Source organism: Anolis carolinensis, chromosome 5 (genome assembly GCF_035594765.1).
Source record: "Anolis carolinensis isolate JA03-04 chromosome 5, rAnoCar3.1.pri, whole genome shotgun sequence".
NCBI classification, from domain to species: Eukaryota; Metazoa; Chordata; class Lepidosauria; order Squamata; family Dactyloidae; genus Anolis; species Anolis carolinensis.
The window spans coordinates 45,489,905-45,515,662 of NC_085845.1; the positions used below are offsets into that span (position 1 = coordinate 45,489,905).

Below are 25,758 nucleotides of genomic sequence, written 5' to 3' on the forward strand. Positions count from 1 at the left end.
CTTATCCAGATGCTTTCAAGCTGGTTTCCCGGATTACAGTCTTGCATTTCTTCTGCAACGTAACTGTTTTTGACATATAAAGCTACTCCCCCTCCTCTCCCTTTTGTTCTATTTCTGTGAAAGAGGTTATAGCCCTCAGTGGCTACATTCCAGTGATGGGAGTCATCCCACCAGGTTTCAGTGATGCCTATGACATCGTATGTGTGGTGCTGTGCTAAGAGTTGGAGTTCGTCTTGCTTATTTTCCATGCTCTGAGTGTTGGTGTAAAGACATGTAAGCCCCTGTGACCTCCCCTTGAGCTATTTATTTGGGATTATTGTGCTCTCCGTAGTTGGTCCTTGCTGTGTTTGTGCAGCCCTCCGTTTAGCCTTTTGGCGGTTCCCTGTGGTCGTGGGTAATATAGTGTTCGCCAGGCTGTTGTTCCCCTCCCCCAGTGGATCTAGTTTAAAGTGCGCCTGATGAGGTTTGTGAGTCTGTGTGCAAAAAGATGTTTTCCTGCTTGTGTGAGATGCACCCCATCACTTGCCAGTAGGCCATCCTCCTGGAAGAGTAGACCATGGTCAAGGAAGCCAAAATGCTCCTCTTGGCACCATTTTCTGAGCCAGTTATTGACCTGTACTATTTTTCCGGCCCTTGTAGAGCCGTGTCCTACAACGGGGAGGAGGGATGAAAAGATCACATGTACATTATACAATTTTAGCTTTGTTCCCAGAACTCGAAAATCATTTGTGATCTTTTGAAAAGTATGCGTAGCGGTGTCATTGGTACCTACATGAATCAACATAAGGTGGGGAGGGTGATGGGGCTTTAGGAGCCTGCTGAGCCTCTGAGTGATATGGTGTATTTTTGCCCCCGGGAGGCAGCATATTTCTCGAGCCATCCCATCTGGTCTGGAAATGATGGCTTCCGTTCCTCTAAGGAGGGAGTCACCTACTACCAAGACCTGTTTCCTTTGAGGATTGACAGGGTCCCTTTTGTGCAAGACAGTGTGTATGTCCCCTGAAGAGTGTTCCTGTTGAAGTGAATCATGCAGGTGTAAAGTGTTGTCCTCCTCCTCAACATCCCCAGTGTATTCATCAATGACAATCCATTGAGATACATCCGAGAGCCCATTACTCTCCCAAGGATGTTCCTGTTGCTCCTGGTCTACGATTGGGGATGGACTCCTTTATTCTAAGGTAAAGGTTTCCCACTGACATTAAGTCTAGTCGTGTCTGATTCTGGAGGTTGTTGCTCATCTACATTTCTAAGCCGAAGAGCTGGCGTTGTTTGTAGATGCCTTCAAGGTCATGCGGCTGGCATGACTGCATAAAGCATCACTTCCTGTCAAAGTAGTACCTATTGATCTACTCACATTTGCATGTTTTCGAACTGCTAAGTTGACAGAAGCTGGGGCTAACAGCGGGAGCTCACCCCAACCCTCAGATTCAAACTGTAAGTTTAGCACCTCAGCGGTTTAACTAGTTGCGCCACCGGGGGCTTTATTCTAGGATAGGCAATATTTACAATATCTGATTCATTTTTGTAAACATTCTGCTTCTTTCCCTTTTTATCTGCAACTTTCTGAGTCTATTTTGTTTCTAGCAAGGCCCTGTTTGATTCATTCCTTTACACTTTATGTATTTGTTGGCCTCTTTTCTCCTTATTTGGTCTTAATACCCTCTTTCCCTAAAATCCCTCCATTGAACTGACCTCTGCTGCTGCCAGTTTCATTCAAAGCAGATTGCCAGCCTAAAGAGCTTTTTCAAATGCCACTTTCAGGTTCTGGAACTTGCTACCAAGGGAAGCTATAGCATGTCCCTCCTTATTCAGCATTCAATAAGAAAGTAAAGATGTTGTAATCCAGGCTGGCCTTTTGCAACGGACTTTGTTTGCTGTAGAAGGGACTTTGAACTAGGTGTATGCTATATTTCTTTTACTACATTTTACAATTGGAATGTTTAATTCTTGTAAATAATTTTAAAGTTTTAAACAAGAAATCTTGCTAACATTCTTGTTGCTTAGATATCTTATGCTTGCTTGCTTTTATTTTTTTGTAGATGTTCTATTAATAGTGGGGTGCCTTGAGTCTCTTTTTTTGGAAAAAAAAAAAGCAGGTGATACATTGATTTTTAACAACCTCAAATAAATTGGGGGGATGGGACCATAAATCAAATTGTAGGTTCTTCTAAAATCTGTCTGTGAATTTGTTTGCGTGTTCACTGTCCATCTTAATTCCTACTGTAATGCACTTGGCTTTTGGCTTCTACATTGTCCATTAATGTAGGTTGTTTAGGTGTGTGTGCATGATTTAAACCAGGGGTCCCCAAACTAAGGCCCGGGGGCCGGATGCGGCCCTCTGAGGTCATTTACCTGGCCCCTGCCCTCAGTTTTATAATATAATATATTGTATATACATATAATATTGATAATAATATTATAATGTAATACAAAATAACACTAATAATAATACCATATAATAATGTTAATTATATATTCTATATTACATATAATATTACTAATAATATTACAGTATAGTGGTATAGTTCAATATAGTAATATATAATGCTAATAATATGATATATTGTATGAACAGATAATTTGTAAGCCACTCTGAGTCCCCTTTGGGGTGAGAAGGGTGTGATACAAATGTAGTAAATAAATAAATATTAAATAAATAAATTTTAGACTTAGGTTCGCCCAAAGTCTGAAAGGCACACAACAACAACAACAACAACAATCCTAATTAACTTGACTATCTCATTGGCCAGAAGCAGGACCACACTTCCCATTGAAATCCTGATAAATGTATGTTGGTTAAAATTGTTTTTATTTTTAAATATTGTATTGTTCTTTCATTGTTGTTGTTGTTGTTGTTGTTGTTTTTGCACCACAAATAAGACATGTGCAGTGTGCATCGGAATTTTTTTTTTTCTTTTCCAAATGATAATCCGGCCCCTCAACAGTCTTAAGGATTGTGGACCGGCCCTCAGCTTAAAAGGTTTGAGGACCCCTGATTTAAACCTTTGCAAACAAGGACAGTGTTTGAGATACCAGGGATTACATTTAAGACCTTCCGTGCGCTACAGAAATAAAGCCCTTCCTTGCTGCCATTCCTAAAGCATTCTCAGGGCAGTGTTAAAATTGAGAACAGCAGCATTCTTCTTGCACTTAGAATTGGAAAGGGGAATGAGACTGATTATGCAATTTAACTGTATTCTGGAGTTGCTCCAGGTTCCTGAGAAAGTACAGTACAACTTTTGGAAAGAGTCTTATGCTCTCTATCATTAGTTTAGAATGAAGACAGGTTCACATACCCTTTAGCATTTCATGGATGAAAACATGGACACATGTGATCAAACAATATTAAAAGTGTAGTCACAATGGTAAAAGTTATTAATGAGGCAAAACATACAATGTAGGAGAGGGTGCAGCAGTTTGCTTTGCCTGAATCTATTGGGAAAGGCAAGACACTATCCCCTCCTCTCCTTTCTTCTTGCTATGTTTATAGAGTGAAAACTACTTTTAGAACTTGAACTCAGGTTACAATAATTGAAGTAAGCTTGAGTACAAAGGTGGAAAGAGAAGAAATTGGGACATTTTACAAGCAGCTGAAAAACTGGGACACAGAAGATTCATCAGGATTATTCCTGCCAATTCAGAACAGTTTGGGAGGTAATAATAATAATAATAATAATAATAATAATAATAATAATAATAACTTTATTTGTATCCTGCCCTATCTCCCCAATGGGAATTCAGGGCGGCCAACAACATATAACAACAAATATTCAATGCCATATAATACAACCAATAAACAAAACATACCATAAATTTAATTTAAATAAATTAAAATTGGGGCTTATTGTGCTTGTATGAGTGGAATATATGCTCACCAGAGAAAACCAATCATTGTCAGAGCCTTCTTTTATCAGTGTCTTCTAATGACCAGCCATCCAAACAAAAAGTGAAATGACCAGTCTTGCCTTCTTTCTGTGTTCTCTTCCTGTCATTTGTCAAAGGTTTGTATTTTTTCCATCTGCTTTATTTTGAGATAGTGGGGAGGAGGAGGAATCAGGTCCCTTCTTTTATTTCCTGCTTTCCCCTACTTCCTTTAGCTACCACATAACTACCGTGTTTCCCTGAAAATAAGACAGTGTCTTATATTATTTTTTACTCCCAAAGATGCACTAGGTCTTATTTTCAGGGGATGTCTTATTTTTCCATGAAGAAGAATTCACATTTATTGTTGAACAAAAAAATGAACATTTATTATATACTGTACAGTAGTTGTCATCACAAACCAGCATAACCAGACAACTGTGAATCCTATCAGGAATTTCTTATTACTACCATTATTTCCATGTATATGGTACGTACATTTACCGATCCTGCATGCTCTGGTGTTCTGTTCGTGGGGCATGCTTCCAAACAAAAACTTTGCTAGGTCTTACTTTCGGGGGAGGCCTTATATTTAGTACTTCAGCAAAACCTCTACTAGGTCTTATTTTCTGGGGATGTCTTATTTTCGGGGAAACGGGGTACTAGCTCTCCCTAGCAAGAACCTGTGAATCAGTTAGGCTCTTTGAGCCACTCAGAATCTTAAGCATCCATGACATATATTAAAAAAAGGTATTTCACTAACCGTCATGCATCAGGATATATACTGTATATCCTCGAATATAAGCCGAGTTTTTCAGCCCTTTTTAAAGGCTAAAAAGTCCCCCTCGGCTTATACTCGAGAGAGGATCCAGGTGGAAAGGCATGGGGCTGAAAAAAGCCCTTGTTTAAGGCCCCATCAGGACCCTCACCTCTCTGCACACCAACCCAGCACTCATAGCAATTCATTCGCCATCAAACTGCGTTAACTGGCAGCGTAGATGTACCTGGAGAAGGCAGCAAAGCCTGTGTGTGGGGGGGGGGGAATCCGGGGTCCAGGGAAGGAGCGCCGGCCTTTTCCATAGGAATCAAAAGGCCACCAAAAGGGAAGGGACTACCGGCTTTAGCTTACCCCTTTTGCACGCCATTCGTGTTGCTATGCATGTTTTTCACGCGCGCAGGAAGAGGAGTAGGAAGATAGGCGAGTATGCGCGCAGCGAAAGGAAGATTTAGGGAGACATGTGAGGCCTCCCTCCTCTACACGCACGCGCCTCCCTTGCTCCTGCTTTCCCATGTGCGCGCGGCAAGACAGGCAGGAAGCTGCTGATCTACAGTGAAACCCAGTTGCGGGAGTGCTCTTGGATTCCCAAGAGCATTTCCCACCCTCGGCTTATACTCGAGTCAGTACGTTTTCCCAGTTTTTTGTGGTAAAATTGTGTGCCTCGGCTTATATTTGGGTCGGCTTATACTCAAGTATATGTATGTATATATAGAGAGAGCACGCGCGCTTTAGGTCATTTTTGACCTTTGACATTTCTAACATATTGAAGGTTATGGAAGAAATTTCAATGTCCCGGAATGGTCCCAACCTACTGACAGAGCACACCAGTTCTATTCCACTGCATCACGGTTTGCTTTGTGAGCAGTACGTTTTATTGGCTGAGACAAAAAAAACATGATTGTGGCAAAGACCAGTGGGGTTTTTTTTTGTTTTGATTGTGGTTTTGTTTGTAAAATACAAAACAAACCAAAACAATCCATATAAGAGATTGGAATTTGGGAAAATTGTTTACAACGGTTCAGGCAGCAAGCTTATTTTCTGCTACCCTGGAGACTAGGATGAGGAACAACGGCTACAAACTACAGGAAAGGAGATTCCATTTGAACATTAGGAAGAACTCCCTAACTGTGAGAGCTGTTCAGTAGTGGAACCCTCTGCCCCGGAGTGTGGTGGAGGCTCCTTCTTTGGAGGCTTTTAAGCAGAGGCTGGATGGCCATCTGTCGGGAGTGCTTTGAATGCAATTTCCTACTTCTTGGCAGGGGGTTGGACTGGACGGCCCATGAGGTCTCTTCCAACTCTATGATTCAATGCTAAAGAATCTATCCATTGTAGTTCTTTGTGGATTTTGCATAGAAACAGAACTACTCTGGTTGTTAGGAGGTTAGTCAAAGTGAGTGCTTATGTGTGGGGCTACTAGAATTCTAATTAAGGAAGATATGTTGTTATTGTATGCCTTCAGCTTGTTTCCAACTTGTGAATGACCTTAAGTCGAAACCTATCACAGGGTTTTCCTGGCAAGATTTGTTCAGAGTGGATTTGCCTTTGCCTTCCCTTGAGGCCAAGAGAGTGTGACTTATTCAAAGTCAACCTGTGAGTTTTCATGGCTGAGTGGAGATTTGAACCTTGGTTTGCGGAATCACAGCCCAACACTGAAACTACTAAATCAAGCTGGTTCTCAAGGAAGAGAGATATATATACAAGAAATGTGCAATTAAATTTGACCCTAACTACAGTCTAATAAGAAAATATCCCATACTATACTCACTGCAAACTTAGGAGGGAAAAGATACTGGTGCATGAGAGTTAAATCTTTAGTTCTTTAAAATGATAGGTGTATGCTCTGCAACATCTTAAGTCGCCCTTATACCATCACAATTCACTTTTATGGATATTGCACACATCAATCAAAATTCCTTCTCACACCTACTGTTTCAGCAGCACTTTACCCCCTCACCTCATGCAGCCATTTCCGTGCTGTTCTGGGTATGAGCAGAGACACACATCCAGCTCTTTTTATGTAGTTGGACATTCTGGCAATATGGAAGTGGCTGAGGGACAAGGGGGGGAGACTGTGTTTCCTGACGCAGGATCTTGGCCTATTTTTATCTGTCCTGTTTTCCTTTTCTGTATCATGTTTTTGGACCTGTTAAGTCTGGTCTATTTCCAGTTATTTCATGTTGCTGGCACCTTTAATTAGAATAATAGTTTTGGACTAGATCCCTAGGTCATCAGGTTCGAGCTCCTACACAGCGCAGGAACTATTCCTTTTCACGTGTTCACAACAGGTGCTCCAAGCAGAAATTAAAAGTGGGAGAATGTATCTAGTAATAACTTTTTTTTCTCACACCGGTGTAGTTCTTACTGAATAATGGACCATGCAGAGAGTATTGTGCTGAAAACAAGCAACTTACTTGTTTCTTTTAAACAGAACTGCAGTCTGTTCCAGTTTGTACATGTAAGAGCTTCCTACAACTCCTGTGCAGTCATAGTGGAAGAATGTATGTGTTATCAAAAATGTCCAGATGTTCTTGGCAGTTGTGGATAGATTGTGACCTGACAGGAAGGAAGAATGTTTTCAGGAATTCTTGGTCAACGCATATACAGTGGCTTTGTGTGGTGAGCTCATATGTCTTCTGATGTTCAGCCTGCTGTTCTCCAAGACATTTGAGGAATTAGGTTGTCCGTCCAAGATCAGTACAGTATGTGAATATAACACCAAGTAATTTTTTTTCCTGTTCTTGGTTTGAAAGTGTTATTTCCTGTTTAATTGTGTGGTACTTACTTTGTAAGTAGTTGTTATACTCCAGAAATTTTGTGTTTGTGGCTGCCACACACTATGTTGAATTGGTTGAGACTCGATGATATTTTCATTGAAAAACTATAGCAAAATGTGCTACAGGATGTCCCACCAAAACAAAGTTTTTGCAGTTTAATAAACCTTTTCCATGTTTTTATGATAGAATCAATTAGGAAATGACATTTATAACCTAGGAACAAAAATTGTGTTACATAGTGAAATGTAGCCAAGGCACATAACGAAATAGTGGATGAATGATGCAAATCATAGGTAACAGGTCTAATCAGTTCTTAGAAAACTTACTTTCTTGGACTGTGAAATTGCTGAGAAATTCTGAAAGGTATAGTTCAAAAAAGCTGTATTTCCAGCTTCTGGGTGTAACACATAAGGAATTTATTGCATATGAAATCAGAGTTGAAAGCCATGCTTTAAGAATCTATTTTTTTTAAAAAAAACAAACAAAACAAAAAACAAAACAATATTTGCTTATATATTATGTTGTATTATTGTTAGGACTATTGGAGGGAGGCGAGAAGAGATTGATGTACACTGAGGTCTTAATGCTCCCTACGAAGCAGTGGTCTTGCATTTAGAAAAGCGAATTATCATCACATTACTGAGGCCTCTAAGTGTTCAAACATGCTTTCTCTCAGGCTTGTTTACCGATTGTACAATTCAAACTTGCCTATCTTGTTAGGCATGTACGGTTTCAAAACTGCCAAGAGAATGAGAGGAGTATTACCAAAACATCTCCTTACAGTGTATCACCTCTTACGGTGGTCATTGTATATATACTGTATATCTGAGAGAAGCAATGCTATAAGCAATCCCATTATTCTTTCTATATGGCAAAGAATAAGCAACATTTAAGATAGCGAATTCAAGCAATTAAATGTATTTTAGCTAAAAGAAATAAAAACTAGTGATGAAAGTTGAAAGTAAAAGTGATATCTCAAGTGATAGAAACATGCCAAACCTCAAAGTCTGTAGCATATAAGTAATACAGCTTAGTAGAAAGCCTTTCACCCGTAATATTATTGTCTTGTTGTTCAAGGTGGCATTGTGCCCAATCAGCGAAACTGCACATTCATACTTGTCACTGCATGACTCTCTTGCATATCTTTATTTATATCTGAGGATATTTTTAAAGTAAATGTGGATTAACGTTGATGAATCTATCTCATCATACTGAAATCATTTGTTCTCTAGTTTTGAACCAAACACTGTTTGTTTCTTAACCCAATTAAAGGTGCTGAATTTTTCAGCTTGAAGCCAAGTTACTGGAGATATTGCTTTATCCTGTAAGAGTGCTTGCAATTTGAGAATCTTACCAGAAACAGTGTTGTATGTCCCATCATGAAGCTGTATTGGCAGTGGAGGTGCATACGTAACACTGAATCCTACCCGAGGAGGAGCTTGCATGTTAATTGTTCGATTTCTCCTGCGATTGACAAGCAGATGATGAAAACTGAGTAATGTTTGGAACATACTCATTAGCTTTGCCATAATAATGGCGGATATCTTGTAGACCAGGCAGGGGCAAACTCGGGCCCTCCAGGTGTTTTGGACTTCAGCTCCCACAATTCCTAAGAGCTTACTGGCTCTTGTATGATGTTGTTTCCAGAAGAATGGCAATGCATGCATACTTTGATATTTTCAATTTCACCTGTTAAAAAGTATCATGTATCTTAAAACCAATGCCTAAAACCCTTAACTATCTGAAATTCCAGTATCTACAGGCTGCGAAGGAATTTTCCTTTGAATGCATGCAATTTGGTAAATTGGAGGTCTAACTCATACAGGGCTTCATAATTGTGATGGATTCCCTATAGCCCTTCTGGTGGTTCCAGTGTGGCCTTGTTTTTTTTTCTTCTTTTTTTGCCCTCCTTGTGACCCCTTCATGCAGATACATTGCTTGAGGCTCAGAGTAGTAGAGAGAACCAATGCTGTTCACACATTCAGCCGCTGCAGATAGCATATCATTGCCTTGCCTTCCCTAGCATATGCATAGCTTAGTGGTTAGAAGACTAATTTGGAATGGTTGGATTCAGACCACATAGCTAGAAAATTATCTTCTCCGCTCTCTATGTGTCAAATACAAATAATACTTTTGAATACTGAAGTGATGACAAATTTGGGATTGAACAACTATGGTAAAATGTCTCCCATGTCCTCTCCTACCGTGGTGGAAGAATAAGGGTGAATCTTCCCTTTCCATCCACTTATCCTGCTTTCTCCACATCTGTGGTATCTGGCCATGACATCATGGCCATAACAGTTCAAAAGGGTGTGTCCATTGGAGATGTGTACGGTATTTGTCCTATTCGTTTCATTTGTGTTTCCATTTCGTATTGTCCATTTGGACAGCACAAAATGGAAAGACCCCCAACGAAACAAAAACTGACTCAAAACGAAAGGCAGGCAGTAGCCGATATCATTTCCAAGCCTGCCTTTCGGATCAATCAGCTGCAGGCCCTGCGAGACCCGGGTGTGTAGGCCCAAAACTCCTGGGCCTGCGGATGCAGGCTTTGGGCCTACACACCCGGGCCTCGCAGGGCCTACAGCCTATTGCCGAGTAAGGACTGCTCCTTACTCGGCAATTGGCTGTTGGCCCTGTGAGGCCTGGCTAGGCATGGCCCAAAGCCTGCACCCATAGACCTGGGTGCCCAGGCCTATGGGTGCAGGCTTTGGGCCTATGCACACAGGCCTGGCTGGGAGTGGGTGGCTCGGTTGTCCTGTGCCTCCCCGTCTCCCTTTGCCTGGCTCCTTACCGGACATTTGAGCGGTGCTGGCTTGTGCTGTGGCCTTGGCCAGTGCCTTCCCCCCACCCCCTCGGAAAAACAAAAAAACAAAACAAAATTGAAATGTCTGATCTTCCAATTTTGGGAGGTGAGACAAAAACAAATTAGGGCCTCTCTGAAACCAGGACACAAAACGGAACAAGGTAAGTCCCGAATGCACATGACTAGTGTCCATATGAATTCCAAAAGCAAAACCTCTATGGTTTGAAACCATAATTTAGGGACAGTTTATTATTGATTTTACCCTAGTTTGCCTCCTCAGATATTACTACACCCTGTGACTGTAACAACCTAGAGTGTGAAGAAAAATCAGCATGGAAAAGGGAAAGGGATTTCTTCAGCCTGTAGAACACTTGTTCTCAACCTTCTTTTCTCCATATGTTTTGTACTCCCAGAGCCAAAACCAGCATAGCAAAAGCCAGCAAATCTAGAAGCTGAGGTCCAAAATATCCAGAGGACCAAAGTTTAGGAACCACTGCTGTTAAACATTCCAGTCCTTTAAATTATGGATTGCAGGAACAGGGATATCTCCTCTTAGTTGTGGTTGTTATTTCTTACCTTCCCCTGCCCAGCATCAAGGTGGAGAATAATAACATATTAAATTACAAACTATACAGTCATTTAAAACACATAACTTAGTTAAAACAGTTTTAAATAACATGCACACTCAATACATATTTACAACAACCAGTACATAAATTATAAATCATCTGGATAGGCCTTCTGGAAGAAACAGGTCTTTATTGCTGTTTGAAATTCAGACAGCATATTCAGCTCTGGAATCTCTTCCAGCTGGTCATTCCACAATTTAGGACAGCTGAAGAAAAAGTCCTCTGGCTGACCATTGCTAGTCGAGTCCCGGATGATTAAAGTGCCCTTCCCCCAGAGGACTTGAGTGTACAGGGTAGATTATATGGGAGGAGGCAATCCCAAAGGTAATCTGGACCCAAACCTTGTAGGGTTTTAAATGTAATGACAACACTTTATATTTTTCCTGGAAACTAATTGGCAGCTAGTGGAATAATTTTAGTATAACTATAATATGATCATTCCTAGATGTACCAATGACCAATCTGGATGTGAAGTTTTGAACTAATTGGATTTTCTGAACTTGGTATGAAGTTAGTCCAAAGTACAGGACACTGCAGAAGTCCAGTTCTGAAGTCACCAGTGCATACACTGCCATCTTTAGAGTCTGTAGATTAGGCATTCTCAAACTGCAGTTCTCCAGTTGTTTGGGCCTCCAACTCCCAGAAGCCCTAACCAGCTTGTTCAATGGGCAGGAATTCTGGGAGTTGGAGAACCACAGTTTGAGGATGCCTGCTCTAGATCTTTAATGGTTAGAAACTGCAATATGCTTAGTCTTGTTTTGATGAGAGTTTAAATTTCCATGGAAACTTATGGTTCTTCATTCTTTTGTTGTTCAGAAGCAACAGCTTTCCATGAAGGAAAGTTTTGCTTTGATACTTCAATGTTTGTTTCATCTCTTCGATAGTTTGATTTTCCAATATGTCATCCATTCTTTTGCTTTGTCTTTGCTATCATTATAGTCAGCCTTTGAAATGGGTTGGGTGTCCCTTAAGTTTAGAACTTGTTCTTATAAACATGGATATAAAGCCATATTAGTTCCCTGTATTTAGAAATAAAGGGGCCCCTGGTGGCACAGTGTGTTAAAGCACTGAGCTGCTGAACTTGCGAACCAAAAGGTGCCAGGTTCAAATCCCGGGAGCGGAATGAGCGCCCGCTGTTATCCCCAGCTCCTGCCAACCTAGCAGTTCGAAAACATGCAAATGTGAGTAGATCAATAGGTACCATTCCGGCGGGAAGGTAACAGCACTCCATGCAGTCATGCCGGCCACATGACCTTGGAGGTGTCTACGAACAACGCTGGCTCTTCGGCTTAGAAATGGAGATGAGCACCAACCCCTAGAGTCGGTCACGACTGGACTTAACTTCAGGGGAAAACCTTTACCTTTACCTTTTATTTAGAAATAAATCTCCACAGTCTGAGCATTTGATAAAGATCTGATCTCAAGTCATTTGGAAGGATTCTTGATTATTGGAACCAGCTGATACAATTAGATGTGTTCAAGATTATGTGATTTCCTCCTCCAATTTGTTTGGATGGAGTTAAAATTAAATCACACAATCTTATTATAATATTCACCTTCATGTTTGCATGTGTTCACTCATTATGTAGTGCTGTATATTCAAAGAGTAAAAGGATCAACAAACGAACTGGAATAACTTGTTTAAACTTTCATGTATGTTCTTTATTCTCCCCATCTTTAAAACTCATACGGTTTGAAACTCTAAATCAGAAAACTACTTTTGCATCTGCTCTTTGGCTGGCCTTTTAAAGCAAATGTATATAAGTGTTTACAGATCAACTCTTGTTCACCTCTCTAAGGGACTTGGCATGGATCCTGCCTAGTTGAATAGATAAACAATTTAATTAAAAAACCCATTGGAATAGTATCTTACAGAAATTAACTTGTTTCCTTTATCCTGTAGAAGCTATATGTGTAAATGTAGAGGATTGCTAGTGGATCAAATAGTTTTGTATAAATGAGATTTGTGTGACTTGTAGCTCAGTAAAGCTGACCTGTACAGTTGTGTATTTTAACACTATTTTTGTCTACTATTTTACTTGTTCAGGACCTGAAATAGCTTTTCTTTTTCAAAACCAGTGGCCCTATAATAGAAAGGATGGCATTTTCTACAGGCATAACTTACCACCAAGAAGTTTATGTTCTAGTTGTGCAAGTTTGCATGTAGCAGTCTTACAAATTTCATAATATCAAAAGAAGAACAGCATGAATATTTAAATTTAAGGATGGATTTTAAATCATGTACCAGTAAAACCATTCACTATGTTTTGGGTGTGGGTGATAAAAAGAAAGACTATGTAATGTTTCTGAATGAGATGGGGTGGTACTAAATGTTACCTTCAATTTGGATGGGGCTTTTTGCAGAATAATTATTCAGCTAATGAATTATGCAAATAGATTGTGCAAAAGACTGTTTTTTAAAATGTACAGTTCATCTAATGATTTTCCCTAGTTTTGTTTCTTTAATGCAATATAATCTATCTTGCTCTTGACCAACCTTTACATCACAGAATTAAACACTTTTCCCATAAGGAGAATAGAAACAGAAATTCTATTGAAATTAGTATAGGCCAGGCATCTGTAACAACATAAGCTGTTTTTGCTTGTTGTGGATAAATATTTGTTGTTCCATAGTATTTAATCTTTAATTTAAAAGCATATTACTTTTCTTCTCAGTCAAGCGCAGTACCAACTGTTTCCATTTCACAGAATGAGAACTGAGACTGTGCAAGTGGGTGAGAGATCTCCTTGAACTGTGTGCATTTCACTGAGAATTGAAGCCCCTTCTATACTGCCATATAATCCAGATTATCAAAATTTGATAATCCATATTATCTGCTTTGAATGGGTTCTATGAGTATAGATTGCCATATAATCCAGTTCAAAGCAGATTTTATCTGGCAGTGCAGAAGGGGCCTGAGAGTACTTTGTTATGCATTTTATATAATTTATGAGAAGGGCATGCATAAACTCTCATTAGAGCAGTGTGGAAAAAAGAACTCATTCTTTGTGGTTCAGTGTTTGCTAAAAATATATGAATGCACCCAAAGTTTAGAGCTGTCTAGTTTAAGCCTTAATTGGGTTTTTAATTCCTTCTGGAATATCCAAATATACATATTTTTGGAATGACGGGAAAAAGATGGTTTGTGTGTGTTGATTTCCTTTAGAAAGTAGTTACCGTAGTTGTGTAGTTCAGATAGTGCTGTACTTAGTGGCTGATCACCTCCTTTGCATGAGAAAATCTCACATTTAAATATGGCCTCTCCAGGAAAGAACTGGAAACCAAACCATCCTGAAACCTTGAAGTGCTTCTGCCGGTCAGTGTTGACAATACTTGGCCCACTCACTGTGCATTTACTCTGTAGAATTCATGCAATTTGACACCACATAGTTCCATGTTATAGAATCCTTGGATTTGTGGTTTGGTGGGACAATAGCCCCATTTGACAGAGAAGGCGAATAATCTGGTGAAACTACAGGTCCCAGGATTCCATAGCAGGGAGTCATGGCTATTGTCATGTGCTGTTAAAGTGGTGTCAAACAGCATTCATTCCACAGTGTAGGGCAGCTTGTCCTAGTTCTACTTACAAATACAATATATGTTTATTGGATATTCTACACCAAGGGTCCCCAAACTAAGGCCCGGGGGCCGGATGCGGCCCTCCAAGGTCATTTATCTGGCCCCTGCCCTCACTTTTAGAGTTAAGCTTGCCCAAAGTCTGAAATGACTTGAAGGCACACAACAACAACAATCCTAATTAATTTGACTATCTCATTGGACAGAAGCAGGCCCACTAAAATCCTGATAGGTTTATGTTGGTTAAAATTGTTTTTATTTTAATATATTGTATTGTTCTTTCATGGTTGTTGATATTTTTTTTGCACTACAAATAAGACATGTGCAGTGTGCATAGGAATTTGTTTGTATTTTTTTTTCAAATGGTAATTCGGCCCTTCAACAGTCTGAAGGATTGTGGACTGGCCCTCTGCTTAAAAACTTTGAGGACCCCTGTGCTACACCATAGTAATTCCTTTTTTGTTTTGTTTTTTTAACATAGTCTTCCAAGTTAGAATCTTATGGAAACAGATGAGTGTAACTTTTACTAGCTCCCTGGTCAGAAATGGTTAGGCAGAATGTTGTGTACAAGTGCAGTGTCTGACGTGCTTGGCTTTTTATTGCAAAGTAGCTATTTTGAGAGTAGTGGATAGCCACTGTTTCTGAATGCTGGCATGGATAAAAAGTAGAGAGGAACAACACTATAATTATGATTGAAATGACTATGTGAAGTCAGAATGTTGCAAAAAAGATGCAGAGACGTCCAACAGATGTAACCATCCACTTTTCAGGCCTAACTAAAATCCACGAACTAGATCTCCTTGGTTGACCTTACTTGTTCCAACAAAGAGACATAATCAGAATGATTGGTATTTGGAAAGCCTCTCACTCGTGTCTGTCTACGTAAAAAAAGAATAGTAGAAGTTCCATGAAGAGTTTTTACATTTCTGGCATATATGCAAAGTTTATAATAGCCTGTAGGCATGGTCCTGAGTGAGTGAGTGAATTTATTTGTACCATAGACTAGGACTTTGCTGATGTAGTTTATGCATACTTGCTTGAGCCAGTCTTGTCACTCATTCTGAGTTTTGCTGACTGAATAAAAATTACTGGTCCATGATACAGTAGAAACATATGTGTTATGGCTTCTGTAATGCAGAAAAAAATGAAGTATGTGAATGATCATTTCTATGGTGTTACAAGTGCAAAAACATTCTAAGGAAAATTTCTGAAATGCTAAAACCACCACCCAGTCACATTGTGGTGTTTTTTTTTTTATCTTAGCATTTGGTTGGAAAGATACAAGACTTCTTTTAAGACTGCTGAGAAACCTTTTCTGTTGGAGTTTGTGTTTAACTAGTTTTTTGGGGGGAGAGAGATAAAGTTTCTGCATTTGGCAAAGAAAAATTAACTTCTTCTTCCCTTTTTGGTGAGACTTTGTTGCAAAAGACATCCTGTTTCTGTTCTCTGGCTTTTTTGTGGACTGCCACATTTTACACTACAACCATTACAAAAAGCAGAAGATGTCCTTTGTTGAATTCTGTGTCAATAAATTCTGATAGCTGATGACATCTGGCAACTAAGAAGTGTTCAGAATTATCTAAATCAAGGTCACAGAATCCTTCCAAAAGAACTTGTTGAAGGAACAGATGGATGAAATTACCTTTGTGTTAGGGATGCTTTGTCCCTAAGGGTTCTCATCAGAAGTTGTGATGAATTCTTTTGCAGTGGAATGTGATTCGTTTCTATGCAAGACATAAGCCCCCTCCCCCTCCAGTGAATTGCAAATATTTTGTATGTCAGATATCCGCTAAGACATGTTGTGTAAGAGATACATGTTGAAGCTATTCAAGTCATATAGTTTTCTGTGCTGTATTAGAAATGTGGCTGTGGAAAGAACAATCACGTAGCAGGAAAAAATGCAGAACCTATGTATTAAATGATGTTTTTAAATAAACCCTTCCATTGGATTCCTGTCATTGATACTTCAGATTGAATTGTGTTCAGAAGAGGAATAGCACTGAGAAAGAGGTTTCAGTACAGGAAATGTAAGAAAGGTTTGGATTTAGCTCCACCTCTGAAGAGAAGCAGATATTTTGATGAAAAATTGTCCAAGAACCCTATATATATCACTCTATGTTCCTTTGGGGGAAAATTTAATGTAGAATACTGAATGTAGAAAACTAAAATATGTACCCAAGGCAACATCATGAAGTTGATGCAAAATGTACTGGAGATGTGAAGCCAGAATGGGGAATATGCAGCCCTTGAGATATTGTTGGAGGGCAACTTTCATAATCTCTGGCTAACATCCAGTCACAGTTGAGCAGTATCTGGAGGGCCAAATGTTTCCTAATGTAATGTAAAGCTTGGCTCAGGAAGAATAATTCCTGCAGGCTTTTCTGACTGCAAAGTTGAATGATTCTAATGCTGAATCTGACTTCTGAGATGTTAGTTGTCCCTGACAATCTGGTGTCATCTGCAGTGTTGATGAGCATGCCCTTCATCCGAATCATTTACAGAGATGTTAAACAAGGAGTGCGTCCTCCAACTTGTCAGTTCTTTCCAAGATAACAAGGTCTCATTGATGAATAAACACTCTTTCGGGTCAACCTGTCAGCCAGATTCAAATCTTCCTAATAGCATAACCATCTAGTGTGTTTTATTCAAGCAACAAAATGGGTTGGCATCCCAAAAATTTTCCGTGTTTCAGGACTTTTTGCAAAATATGTGTTAGTGAAAAAACTGCAGAAAAATTGTATCTTGTGCAAAAATTTATTTGTAAATAATAAATAAACGTGCAAATGTTAGTGCTTTTTTGCATGAGATGTTTTGTGTTTAAATAATTTGCAGAAGACATGTAAAAGACATACAGAAACTCTTACAATAATCTCTCAGTAGGGAGAACACTTTTCAAATTACCTATTCTGGTGTGTGAGAAGAAAATAAGCGAAGAATTGCATCTCTGAACAATGCAATCATAGTAGAACGAAATAAATTTATCCCTCCATGGAGAACAACAAACATTCTTGCAAATTATCAGAAATCTTTCTATGTTTTCGGCATTTTTAATGCAGAAATTATAGCAGCTCGATTCTTCTTTCTTCAAAATACAGACAGAAGCTCTAGGACTCTGTCTCATCCCCTCCATTTTCTGTCTCTGTCCCTTGTGTGTGGCTTCTGTTACTTTAATAATATGCAGTGGTTGAAATCACTGACTTGGCTTTGAGCCACTTTGTGCTCTGTGTATAGCTTCTGTGGAGATCATTTTAATGAACAGTGTGATGATGTGAATCAGAGATAAGAAGAGACTCAGCTTGGATGAAGGGTATGCTTTTTCTCCTTCTGCCTCATTTCTGTAGTATGTCCAAACCAAGTCTCAATGCTTGATACTCTTCTCTTTTCCCCCTTTTTCTCCACCCTTTTTGCATCTTGCCAGAATAATTTTGCTTTCTGTCTAGTTAGACAAACTGACGCTGTTTTGTTAGCTATTAGAGGTCTACCTCCATTAAGTAATATCGGTTGCATGGAGGAAAAGTCTTGCTTAACAGCCTTGTCAGTAAAGTTCAGTAAAATATTACAATTTAGCAGACGGTACACAGAATTAGTTGCTTTAATGCTTAAACCATTTTGTAAGACAAAGCAGAGGCAGCCAAAGATGCTTTGCTATGGTGTAATTATAAGTACAAATAAAGCATTGCACTGTACATCTGCGATCTGATTCATATATTTGTGTTTTGATGAGTAGGTTTCAAAACAAACATGATTATATGTGAAGTTGTGATGATGCAAACAAGACAAAAATAGATAAATGGAAAGTCAGATTTCATGAATATATATTACCAGTATTAAGTTGCAAAAAAGTAGTTTATGTTTTACAACATCAGATGTATAAGCCTTGTAACAAAGCACAAGCTTGGAGTTCAATCCTAGCATGGCATATAAACTCCATTGTATCTAGCTAAGCTTGTTTAGGCAGTAATGCCTTGAAGAAATGGGGCATTGTAACTTCAGCCTTAACCCGTCTGTCTGTCCGTTCCCCCCATCTCAGAGCATTTGGTATGTCGTAATTTAAAAGAAATAATAATAATGTAAGGCATAAGAAACAACTTTTTGAAGTGTGAAGAAATCAAATATGCTTAAATTTATTTTCATATCAATGAAAATTACAATGAAGGGATTCATATCTTAATCCTCTTACTTTTCACCTCAACTTTTAAAAATTATTTTAGTGGTTTTGCACTTGATTAAACATTAAAACTATACTTATAGATCAGTAGATGACCTTGTTAATATACTGCTGACTATATTACAATATATTATATATATATTTAAAATGATGGTGCTTTCAATTATATACTGGCTTTCTTACTGTATTTATTGTATTCGCTTTTTAATGTATGCTGTCCTGAGAATTTAAATTATGAAGTGACTTGTGAATGGCATAAAATAGAATGGGAGAAATTATGCTTGCTTGTGTAGTACAATTTGAGTGTAATATTATCTTGAGACAGCATTAGAGATCATTATAGAATATAGGTTATAGACAGAGGGGCACAGTAGGTAAACATCTTAGGAAACACTAGCTGTGCCCGGCCACGCGTTGCTGTGGCATTGTCTGGTGGTGTTAGTGAGAAATTGTTGAAGTAGTGGTGGTATTGAATGTCTGTTGTATGGTTGTCTTTATGTTTAGTATGCATTTGGTTGTTTGTGTACTGTGAAAGTAGTGAGGGTAGAGGGGGTCTATGTCCCTGTGTAGTATTGTATAATACGTTGTCCATGTGTTGTGAATGCTTGGATTGTGTCCTGCTGCATAGTAGAAAGGGTTGGGCTGGATGGCCCTTAAGGGTCTCTCCAAACTCTTGGATTCTATGCTTCTATTATTATTATTATTATTATTATTATCATCATCATCTTCATCATCATCATTATTGTGTAGAGGATGGATGGCCATCGGTCAGGAGTGCTTGGATTGTGTCCTCCTGCATGGTAGAATGAAGTTGATCTGGATGATCCTTAGGGGTCATTCCAAACCTTAAGATTGTATGATGATGATGATGATGATGATGATGATGATGATGATGATGATGATGATGATGATGATGATGATGTTGTTGTTGTTGTTGTTGTTGTTAGTAGTATTAGTATTGAGAGGCTGGGTGGCCATCTGTTGGGAGTGCTTGGCTTGTGTCCTGCATGGCAGAATTGGGTTGGACTGGATGGCCTTTAGGGGTGTCTCCTAACTGTCTGATGCTATGATTCGATGTGTATTGTTATTGTGCAGATATTGGATGTGGCAGTGTGGACTCAAGATAATCCAGTTCAAAGCAGATAATATAAGATTATAAATGGGTAATATAGCTGTGAGGAAGGGCCTTGAGTCTACACTGCCATATAATCCAGTTAAAATCAGATAATCCGTATCTTATAGGCAGTGTGGAAGAGGCCTAAGTGAGGCCTAACTGTGCCTGTCCCCTGGGCTGAGTAGGTTGCTAGGAGACCAAGTGGGCAGAGCTTAGCCTTCTAACTGGCAGCAATTGGATAAAAAAAAAAATCCTCTCCCTCTAATTAGGACTTTATTTTTCTTTTCTTTTTGTTGTATGAATGTAGAGGCATGGATGAGGGGTTGTTCTGCCAAGTTTAGTGTTTCTGGGATGTGTAGTTTTGTTGTTTTGTCCTAGGCCGAAATTTCATTACCTTTTTATATATAGAGATTTGGGGCTTTATTGCTCTTTATTGAATTTACCAGTTGTTATTGATGAAAGCAAGTGTGATATGGTAATTAGTTTTAACTGGAGTTAGACTGGAAGAAAAAAGTTCACACAAGCTGCTAGCTTTACTGCTCAATAATGGTTTGAGTATGGGTTGAGGAGCCCCGGTGGTGAAGTGCATTAAAGCACTGAGCTGCTGAACTTGCAGACCGAAAGGTCCCAGGTTCAAATCCCAGAACCAGCGTGAGTGGCCGCTGTTAGCTCCAGCTTCTGCCAACCTAGCAGTTCGAAAACATGACAATTTAAGTACAGTAGAGTCTCACTTATCCAACACTCGCTTATCCAACGTTTTGGATTATCCAACATATTTTTGTAGTCAATGTTTTCAATATATCGTGATATTTTGATGCTAAATTCGTAAATACAGTAAATACTACATAGCATTACTGCGTATTGAACTACTTTTTCTGTCAAATTTGTTGTATAACATGATGTTTTGGTGCTTAATTTGTAAAATCATAACCTAATTTGATGTTTAATAGGCTTTTCCTTAATGCCTCCTTATTATCCAACATATTCGCTTATTCAACATTCTGCCGGCCCGTTTATGTTGGATAAGTGAGACTCTACTGTAAATCAATAGGTACCGCTCCAGCGGGAAGGTAACGGCTCTCCATGCAGTCATGCCGGCCACATGACCTGGAGATGTCTATGGACAACGCCGGCTCTTCGGCTTAGAAATGGAGATGAGCACCACCCCCAGAGTTGGTCACAACTGGACTTAACGTCAGGGGAAACCTTTACCTTTATCTATGGGTTTCCTCAATCTAAGGGTGCCTTGACAGTGTAGAATTAATGTAGTTTGACACCACTTAAGTGCCATGGCTCAATGTTATAGAATCATGAGAGTTGTAGTTTGGTGAAGCACCAGCACTCTTTGATAAAGAAGGCTAAAGACCTTGTAATACTACAACTCCCATGATTCTATAGCGTTGTGACATGGTAGTTAAAGTGGTGTCAAAGTGTAGATGTACCCATATACCTAGGGAACTCACATTCAAACACTTATTCAGCAGTAAAGCTAGTTTGTGTAAAAAAAAAAATTCCAGTCTAACCTAACTTTTAGGATTACGATGAAACGGGAAGCAGGTGTTTGTGTTCTAAGCAGAGCTGTCTTGCGGTTACTGGAGACAGATGAAAAATGAAGCAAGTGCCATCAGTTTGCAAGTGATGAGGCCTTGTAAATGTCGGTGTGTTTGCATTTTTAGGGATATTCCTGTCATGTTAGGCTAAAATGGCAGAAATCCATGTGATAAAGCGTTAAAATTACTTTGCAGGATATTACCTCATTTAAACATAGGGCACACTACTTACACAAATCTTTGTTTATTATGACAGCTGCATAAGCTTCAGAGAAAAACCGGTAACCATCTGCCTTGAATGGTTATGATTATAGCTAATGATTTGGCAACGATTAAGCTAGTGCGTCAAAACACAGCTAATGCTGAAAGAGGGTCCTCTGAAATAGATGGAACTTAATGGTCCTTGTGCGTGTGATAGTTGTGATTTTTGTTGCTCAATGAATTGAAAAAGTAGCTTTTCAGCATTTTTGAAGATAGCCTTCCCTTTTGTAACATTTCTTCCTTTTTATGTTCTGAGAATAAACTGCGGTGCAGTTTTAGTGGAATCCTTTACAAATGTAGGTATCTGTTAGCATTTGTACATTTGTACGGAATCGCTGTTCGTTTTGTTTTGTTTCATTCGTTTTGTCTCGTTTTTGTATGTGTCTCCGCTTCCGAAAACAGGATGCCTATACGAATAGGATTTTCGTACGAAAATGGCATCTTTCGTATCGGTCAATCTGAACTTGAAGGGCTCTCTGACTGTGAGATTTATGTGCCTGTACGTAGCTCAAGAGGCATGGTGAACGCATGCCCCGATTTGTCGTTGCTACAAAATTCAAATCCGTTGCTTCCAGTCTTTTGATTAACTTGGAACTGAGAGAATGATATGCTGATAAAGTGAGAAGAGCCAGGAGAATTCCCATGCCGTATCAAGTTGCCACTTTCTGGCATTAGATAATCTATGGATGTGGCATATGCATGAAAACTGACATGGTGTGAAATGACAGGTTCTAATAGATCCTTACCATACTGTCTTTCAGACTATGATGAATGCAGAAATAAACCATATGGATCTTTGACCTCTTTGACCTACATCAGTTTGCCTACATGACAACGTCTTCCTTTGTTTTTGTGCTATACTTGGAATTACCCACTTAGCTGTCTGTGTCTAGGCTCTCTTTCCTTGGGGACTGTGACTAGAAGCGACTGCCAGAAATAGACACTACAAAATTATGTAGTGCTTTGGCGAAATGATGGAGTAGAACAGAGTTTGAGAAAGTTACTTTCTTGGACTAAAACTCACAGCAAGTACATAGTGTAAAGACTAACTTTTCCAACATCTGAGCATGGTTAGTCTTGAGGTCAGCTCATTTTGCATATGTGTGCTTGGCAATAGGTTGGTTTCTCTCTCATACACACAAACATGGATGTCTTTGTTCACTGGCAAGGAAAAATACACTGGCTCTATCTTCACATTTTAAGTTTGAGCCTCTAACAAACAAAGTAACTGGGATGTGCCATTACAAGACTAAATCAATTTGTTTCTAGCCTGTCTTGAGCCATGTGCAGAGGATGTTTGACAGCAGGAAATCTAAAAATACTTGGTTAAAATGTATTGCTTCAGAAAAATGCCTTGGAACAGCAGGAAAATAAAACACCTTGTTTACCCCATGGTAGGGACTTGACAGAGAGGAAAATGATTTCCCAGTGCTATATATTTTAGGTGTTTGAGATTGATGTCAAAATTGCCCATCACCTCTGATGAGAGTTTAGTTGGCATGAAGGCAGTTATATATACTGTACTAGGGTTCAAAATATCAGGATATATAGGTACCTGAAATAATCCAGTGATTTTATGTTCACTGGAGAATTCTGTACATTGACATTCCATAATTGAGTGTTCCCTTATTTGAAAATCACTGTAATAAATTCTATTACATAAGTTATATATCACCTTATGTATAAGTCTAGAAATGTTAGTTAAAACAATTAATCCAAAGAGCCTGGATTAATTTATCCATGAGTCAGTATGACCTCCTGTGGCAGCATTAATGTTTTCTCTCTCCGTGGAATGACTCTCAATTTAACCACGAGTCATAAAAAAATATCAATAATTTTGGCCCCAAAACCTGCCCCTGACTTATACAGGAGGTCGACTTATACATGAATATCTAATAAGTTAATTTGGATACTAAATGATGGAGAGAGACATGTAAATATTATAACCTTAAATTAATATAATGATGGTATACCTTTCATCCAATATCTAGCCATATTTTTCTGTTGGAGCTTAGGGGAATTTGTGAACTGGGCTAGTTTAGTAATGGCATGTAATCAATTACCTCCATTCTTCTTGCACTTAGATGCTACAGAGCAGTGTTTGGTGGATAAGCTGATTAGCACAGTGCTGGGAGTCTTCTGTCATGGGTTGCCGTTCAGGCTGCGCTATGAAACCTTACACATAGGCACAACAATTACCTCATCTCATAGATAATGAAACTGAGATTAGAATTTTTTAAAGTGCTCTGCAATGAGGAGGCAACACTAAGATTACATTCATTTGCTTTACTGAAGATGATTTTTGTGAGTTTCATTATAATGAACAGGGTGTTTGAAGAAACTTAGCAGCAAAAAGAAGATGCTTCATGTTCATCATCCTTCACACAGTATGTTTCTGTTTGATGTGTAAGATTGCTAATTACTAAAAGGCCTATTTACTGCAATTTGTGAAACTGAGACATATATTTGTATTCTAGATACCTACAAATCCCCCTGTCACAAAGCCATATTTCACAATATGACCGGCCACGGCCAACACACCTTGATACACCGAGTTGAGCCAGTTATGATATAAGCAAAAGCAAAAAACTATATATGTCTCATTCAAGTAAGGTGTGCCTAACCACATCAAAGCACAGTTATAAGTCTCACAGCAACAATTGAACATTTAAAGGGTAGTCTGTTTTCTCAATTTTACACAGGAAAAACAGTAATCCTGAGGTGCAGAGCCATGGTAAGATATGTTTAAACAAAAGTGTGATGCAGTTTTACCTCAAAATGTGAATTAGGGTAACAGAAACATAAATTAGTCTTAAAACATTTAAACATCACCACCACTTGTAATCTGAGACCAGGGATTAAAAAACCTCTTTTAGTGGCCACCTCGCCTAAAACAAAAGAATTGTAGATGAAACATCAACCAGTATCCATTCCACCCTAAACTGCCTGAGCCATCACAGAAACATAGTTGAGATAGATTTAGTGCCTGCCCAATATCCTGCCATCCCCAAAGTTTTAAAATAATAAGTCAGTTTTTGGGCAAAGCTGAGAGTGGCATCATTTCACTTTCAGTTCTGTTACATTGTATCCATGGAGCCTGTTGGAAAAATGGGGCAGAAATTGGGCTCTATTCATGCTGCAGCTACTGTGCTTGCCTTTGCCCTGAAATGTATCTTACTCCATTTGTGTACAACTCTGGTACTGTTGTGGAGCATGTAGATTAAATCTATAGCAGAAGAATTATACCCTGTGTAAAGGAAATCATTCAGAGGAGTAAGCCAACTTGGTTGGAGTTTACAGAACACCAATGAAAGTTTCATGAAAGTACAACCCCTTTATTTATGGACTTAATAGCTATGGTTTCACTAATTCTGAAAAAAAGAGAAAGTGAAATTCTTTCCACAATGTGATTGTGGACCTCTCTAGGTTCTCCAGTGCTTTTCTAGGATTTGCTTCTGTATCAAATATAGTCAACATATTGGGTCTGCAAATTAGCTGCAGTTTCAGTTACTACAGTGGTGGTTGTGGAACATATCCCAAGCAGAAATGGGCATCATACTGTATCTAAGAACCTGGGTTAGGGCATTACCATGGAAGACAAACATGGTTCATAGTTGCTGTTTGTCTGGAGATACAGCATAGATACACAGGAATTGAACATGAACTCCAAGACCTAGCCTATGGGATTGTAGTCTACAGAGGTGAAAGAGTTCATCTTTGTTCTTGTGTTGTCTTGTCTTTGTTCCTCCCACCCTGCTCCTCCTTGCTGTCATTTTTTTTCCTGACACCATAAATAAAGATTAATCTATGCAGGAAGATGCCTTCTCCTGTTCAGTTTATGCAGTCTGGAAATATTTGCTGTGCAGCAATGTACAGACAGATCTCAGGTTACAAAGAAGATAGGTTTTTTTTGGTTTGTTCTTAAGTTGAATTTGTTTTTAAGTTGGAACAAGTACATTTTAAGGGTAACTACAGGCATACATATAGACAGGCATAGATATGCATACTTTGAATAGCACGGGGAAGGGTTAAAACCTCATGGTGTTTGTTTTCCTTCTATGCCCCTGTTCAAAAGATTTCCCCTCACTTTCAAATTTGGAAAAAAAATTAAAAATTGGCTTGTTGTGGAAATAAGGATTGGTGAGAAAGCTTCAGTGGAGACACCTTTTCCTGATGATAATTTTTCCCGGCATTAATTTCCCTTCCTGGAGGTCGATTTCTCTCACTTCCTGTTGTCTCA

At 39.0% G+C, this 25,758-nt stretch overlaps 1 protein-coding gene across 5 annotated transcripts in view; it reads left to right on the forward strand.

Annotated features, from left to right (window-relative positions):
* Positions 1-25,758, forward strand: part of gab1 (GRB2 associated binding protein 1) — a 107,278-nt gene that overhangs the window by 41,348 nt on the left and 40,172 nt on the right. Inside the window, exon 1 of one of the 5 annotated variants that reach the window (XM_062980909.1) lies at positions 17,711-17,732. The exons of the other annotated variants lie outside the window; for them this stretch is intronic. The gene's annotated coding sequence lies outside the window, so the exon portion shown is untranslated. Of the gene's footprint in view, positions 1-17,710; positions 17,733-25,758 lie in introns of those variants that run through there. 5 annotated transcript variants of the gene reach the window in all.